The sequence below is a fragment of the Notechis scutatus genome, chromosome 1, assembly GCF_049901735.1.
Source record: "Notechis scutatus isolate UNSWTSFEM ecotype Mainland chromosome 1, rNotScu1.2, whole genome shotgun sequence".
NCBI classification, from domain to species: domain Eukaryota; kingdom Metazoa; phylum Chordata; class Lepidosauria; order Squamata; family Elapidae; genus Notechis; species Notechis scutatus.
Window position 1 is genome coordinate 146,434,510 of NC_142009.1, and position 6,000 is coordinate 146,440,509.

General features: G+C 39.3%; 1 protein-coding gene across 1 annotated transcript in view; it reads right to left on the bottom strand.

Annotated features, from left to right (window-relative positions):
- GABRP (gamma-aminobutyric acid type A receptor subunit pi) overlaps positions 1–1,453 on the bottom strand; it is a 32,138-nt gene extending 30,685 nt beyond the window's left edge. The window contains exon 1 of the mRNA XM_026668413.2: positions 1,200–1,453. The gene's annotated coding sequence lies outside the window, so the exon portion shown is untranslated. The remainder of the gene's footprint in view (positions 1–1,199) is intronic.
- Positions 1,454–6,000: the final 4,547 nt, after the last annotated feature.

Here is a 6,000-nt window from a genome sequence, read left to right on the forward strand (position 1 = left end):
CATGCCTTTGAAATTATACATGTTTCTTTTTGAGTAAACTTATGTTTGCACCATGTATTACTTCTGATTACACGAGATAAATACCTTACACAATGAAGAAAGCAGCTTGCTATCACAAACTTTCATTAAAAACATTCTACAGTTTGAACATATTCAGCATAACACAATGTATTTTAACTATATGTCATGAAATATGCAAAGACGTTACAAGAAAAAAGTTGGGGAAATATATCGAGATGGTGATTCAGGAGCCCAGAGCCTCCTTGGAGGGGAGATGGATGACATAGAATATAAATAGATGATAGATAGATAGATAGATAGATAGATAGATAGATAGATAGATAGATGTAGGTAGGTAGGTGTAGGTAGTACTAGGTAGGTAGATGTAGATAGATTGATGATGATAGATGTAGATAGATAGATGATAGATAGATAGATAGATAGATAGATAGATAGATAGATAGATAGATAGATAGATAGATGTAGGTAGGTAGTACTAGGTAGGTAGGTAGATGTAGATAGATGATGATAGATGTAGATAGATAGATAATAATAAAAGATACATAGATAGATATAGATAGATGTAGGTAGATAGATATAGGTAGGTAGGTAGAGAGAGAGAGAGATAGGGAGGGAGGGAGGGATGGAGAGGGGGTTAGATAGAACGAGATGGTAGGTAGGTAGGTAGAGAGAGAGATTGGCATAGATGGATGTATGGATGGATGGATAGATAGATGGATAGATGAATAGATGGATAGACGATAGATGGACGATAGGCAGGCAGGCAGGCAGGCAGATAAATAATCTGATCAGAGACTTGAGCTACAATAAATCTCACTAGATCGTCTTCTCCTTTCCAACTATAATTTTCATTCCTCCCCTTCTTTTTCAGCCAGCAGCAGTGAGGTATAGCAGCAAGTTTGAGCCATTCTTTCCCATTCCATATGTGTGGATTCGACTACAGCTCCTATCATTGGCAGACAACATGACCAATGATCAAAGCTGGTGCATACAAAACATCTGGAAGATGCCAGGCTGGAGAGGACTGCTATAGTGTCTGTGAGAAGCCCTTTAAAAAATAGACAGAACTTTCAAAACAGTACATTAGCTCTTGCAGGGTAATGTGCTAGAAACAAAGGCGGCTAAATTAAACCACCCAAGAAGATAGACAAAACGAAGGAAAAAATATATATACTTACTTTCAATTCATCCTTCTCCTGCAAATCATCTACTTATCTTCCTGAGCTGTCTGTCTATGTATTTGTACACTTCAGCCAAACTAAAAGCCTATGTACTTGTATCTCTGCTTTTTAAGCTCTTACATAAACTGGATTCTTCCAGCAAAATTCTCACCAACAAATGGTCATTTTCTTTGGTTTCAACTCATCTGCTTCCAGTCACTTCAGTCTGAGATCAATCAACTTCTAACCTTAGTTAAAAATAGATTTTGGTGCTTTAGTTGCCACCCAGTCAGGTGAAGCCCCTTTCCGGAGAGGGGCACAAACTGCAGCTCGAGTAGCAATCTGCAAGCTTGCTTAGCACTTAACCTGTCACACTATTGGCATGGCCCCACCTCTTCTCTCTGCCGTTGTCCTGACCCATTCGTCATTTATGTCCCAACATTTTTACCAGAACAATTTTTCTCTCTTAGATCATCAGAAACTCCTCGCAGGTGGATTTAAGTTCTTAGGCATAAGTGTGCTGCACCTTTTAGATAGTATCATATGCACACTGTGGTGTGTCTTAGGTCCTTTGTCACTCTGAAGCTTTCCTCCACCTGATGGTGGTCTTGGAGGCACACAGGACTAACTCTCATCATCCTCTGACAGCTGCTAGGAGTCATAATCAGCACATCTCAAAGCCACCAGCTGGAGGTGGGCTAGTAAAAAGCCTATGGAACGCTTGTCTGTAACTAACTTTAACACTCTATTCAGCTATTGTTATCTCGTCCTGGTGCCATTGACAGATTTACAATATGAGTGGCTACACACATTTACCCATGAAAGCAGTGGGTCTTCCCTCTACCCAAACAGGCATTGAGTTGTACTCTAGAACTAGTAAGAGTAAATAAATATTAGTTTCACACATAGAATACCGGCTTTAGTTGAGGGAGTTACTGGTATTTCAGTTGCCATACCCCTGGTGAGCTATATTCTGAAGAGGGGGGGATGCTGATCCTCTCCCCATTTGTATTTCTCCCTCTCCCTCTCCCTCCCCCCCCCCTCTCTCTCACACACACATTATACAAATAATCCTGTTGAAATGGACTCTTAATAAGGCAAAATGTGGACTTGACACACAGAGTAACTTGTGCTTTATTCCAATGATGCTTAAGTCTTTAACTCTAAAGCACCTGAAGGCCAGACAAGGAATAATGGATGGAAACTGAACAAGGAGAGATTTAACCTGGAAACAAGGAGAAACTTTCTGACAGTGAGAACAATCAACCAATGGAACAGCTTGCCCTCGGAAGTTGTGGGAGTGCCATCACTTGAGACCTTCAAGAAGAGATTGGACTGCCATTTGTCAGAAACGGTGTAGGGTCTCCCGCTTGGGCGGGGGGTTGAACTAGATGACCTACAAGGTCCCTTCCAATTCTGATTATCTGTATCTGTATGGTTTTGCTATCTTGCCCATTTTTGATCATATTACATGCTGCTGTCAGAATGAGGGCAACTGTGTTGTTGTTGATGATGACAAAGAACACAATGGCAAACTGCTATTGACATGGAGTATAGTCGCCATGAGTGGAGTTTGACTCAAGGGTGTTTTTACTACTGACACTAATGCTACTGCTGTTACTGTCATAATACAATGGATACTTGGATCCGACATAGATGAAGACCATCAGTCCAATTGTTCTTGTCACGGCCTTCTAAATTGAAGTGACTGCGTATTTCTGAAAAGATTAAAGGGAACAAAGGGATGCTGATATAAAAAAATCCTCACTTTATATCAGGGATATCATGGAGCTATATTCCACTACAGAAATAGTGTAGGTCTTTAAGCAGAGACACTTGACAACCTTAAATGGGGGGGGGGGGAAGCTCTGGATTATTTACACTGAAAACGCAATGTTAACTTCAAAGGCCCCTTGCACTTCTACAATTCTCAAAGCAGTGCCCAATAGCTGCTGAGAGCAATATTTATTTCCTGCTTAGAATTACAGCCATGGGTGAATCTATTAGTCTAGGCTTTAGCATACTTGAATAAGGAAGATCTTCTTGAAGTGCAGAGCTGTTAGTTATGATAAGAGTGTTGGGAACAAATGCATATATTCAGTTTTAATGGTAGCCATGTGACTCACATATCATCTCCCAGCCTGGCTTCCACACTAATATACACGACTGCAAGCTTCTGATTTGTGATAACGGTTCACATACTGCTTGAAACAATTTTGCACATTACAACGCACAACTTATGATTATACCGAGTTTGTATTTGTCCTATGTGTCTATCCTGGTATTTAACAGTGGCGCTCGGGTTAAAAAAAAATTAAGAATAGAACAAGAGTAGCAATGAGATGCTTATATGCAATCAATGTTGAATATTCCAACTGAATACATTCAAGAGGATTTCTCTACTATGAAGAGAGAAGAGATTCCATAGATAAGCATTAACCATTTTAATTTAATCAGACTGATTTCTCCAATTTTAAGGTTGAGGACCTAAATGCCGACCTAGAATAGTGGTCTATCAATATATGCTTGATTAGCTCAAAACCCGTGCTTCGCTACAAAACAATGTGATCGGGCTTAGTTTTTGGGGAGGAAAATAAGGGGGAAAATTGTGCCTCTGCCTACCAGCATCCATTGTTATTCATCTGGCTAGTGTCCTGTCATTTTGTGAGAGAGTTGAGGGCTGTTTGGAAACTGAAACATGGAAATGGAAACAGTATTTGCTATGTGAGCAAGAAGGAGACAGCAAGGAGCCTGGGCATGGCTTAGCTCAACTGTTCTGTACTAAAGCTGGTTGCTGCTGTGAAATTAAAACTGAATCTGAAACTCCTCTCCTCTGCTTGTGTTTTGCATTTGGAACAGATTTCTTTTCAGGTGTGGAGAGGGAGTAGAACTCCTTAGCATCAGAGCATGTTAAAAATAATACACGAAATACTAATGCTCTGATGGTCATTTTGAAAAATCCTTTCTTAGTGAGCACCTAGAAGCCAAGAGAAACATACGTGCCAAATTTCAAGTTTGTAGGCTTTACGGTTCTGGAGATTTTGTGATGATGCAATATTGAATATGGTATTTCACTTTTATATATATAGATTTTCTGTAGCTACCCTGGGTGAAAAATCCTTTTCCTGAAACTCAAACTTCTCCCATCCTTTTGATTGTCAACTCAGCAAAACTGAGTCATTGGCCAATCTCTATTGTTTAATCCCCATTATTTATTCTTGAGCATTTTCAGTTCAACTTCAAAGTGAGAGAAGGAATTATTCCTATAGGTTCAAAAGATTCTCATGCCTTTTTTATTTTTCATACATGGGAATCAATGGGTCCAAAGATGTGAAAGTTTACAAGTTTCTTCAGTGAGGGGAGGAAAGCGGAAAGGACCCCAGGGAGGAGAGAGGGCCTGCTTTATTCCTGGAGGGAAAAGGTCTTTGTGTATTAACAGGTGCACCTGTAATATAGTTTATGTATTTCCTGTGAGTTGAATAATAAGAATGTCAGGGTAATGATGATAGCTGACCAGCTGCTGTAAGGTTGTAATGCTGTAATACTGTAATGATGATGCAATGGTAGCAATGAGTCCGCAGGGTTATTTGACTGCTGCCACTTTAAGAGACTGTATTTTAAGTGAGACCCTGTGAGGGCGTATCTCTCTCTCTCTCTCCGTGTGTGTTTCGGCAGTGTAGCTGATTACTGATTGCTGTTTGTTCCAGGCCTGTATCAAAGTACTTGTGTTTATATGCTTTTGTAGGGGGAAAAACCACTATATGTAAATACAAACCCATGTACTGTATTTGCTCCTGGGTTTTCTCACCTAGTCACACTGTGGGCACTCTGACAAAGAACCTAAAATCCAGTTTTTGACTTCTCCACTAAAAATACTCCTACCGCTACAAAGATGGATTTTCCAAATCATTTTAAGATTTTTTTTTTAAATCAGCTGATATGTACTGTTCTCAGTTGCAATTAGACAGAAAAATGGACTGATTTACCAATACTAAAAAGAATTTCTTCAAGTGTCATTCAATAGCAATAAACTATTGCTATCAGTGAAATATGCAAGACTGTTTTGGAACATTCCTCCCCACAAAGAAATAACCCAAGAATTGAAATAATCAGGAACACTTGTATTTACCATGGAAACTGTCACATCCAGAACTGTATGAAGCCTAACCTTACCTTAGCAATTTCTTTAAATTGCTATATCTTTAAAAATATGTGATAGAGGAAACAGGCTGATTTTGGCCAACTGCACTGATGATTGGATCCAGAAGAAATGGAAGGCTGTTTTCCATCTTGCACTATAGTAAAATAATGGTAGCCACACTGGTGCTCTGAAAATATTTTATATTACACATTCCACAAACCCTAGCCAATATTTTCAGCCAATGGTAATTGTGGGAACTATAATTCTGAAAATCTGTTGAGCACCAGATGGTTCTCCTTTTGCTAGAGTATTACAAAAGAACAGTTCAGTTAAGAAACACGAGAAAAATAAGGAATTGTTGAAACTGCAATGGAAAAGTTTTAGAGAATATAAACTGCTTTCCTTAGCCTACCAACTTGCAGAATAGCACAGTGGCTGTTTTTAGACAACATTCTTTATTTGGAGTTCACTTAAATACAGTAATATTTTGAAGTCAAAAAGAGAAGGGGCAATATTTGCTCTATATATATGCAACGTCAAGTCAACGTGTCAGCCTTCAAAATTTTCTTCCTTTGCTCTGCATCTTTCGGCTGTCATAAGTAATGGTGGGGGGAGGAGGGACATGATTATAGGAAGCGAGCTGGAGGTTTCACAAAACAGAACTGTATAAGTTGTGGG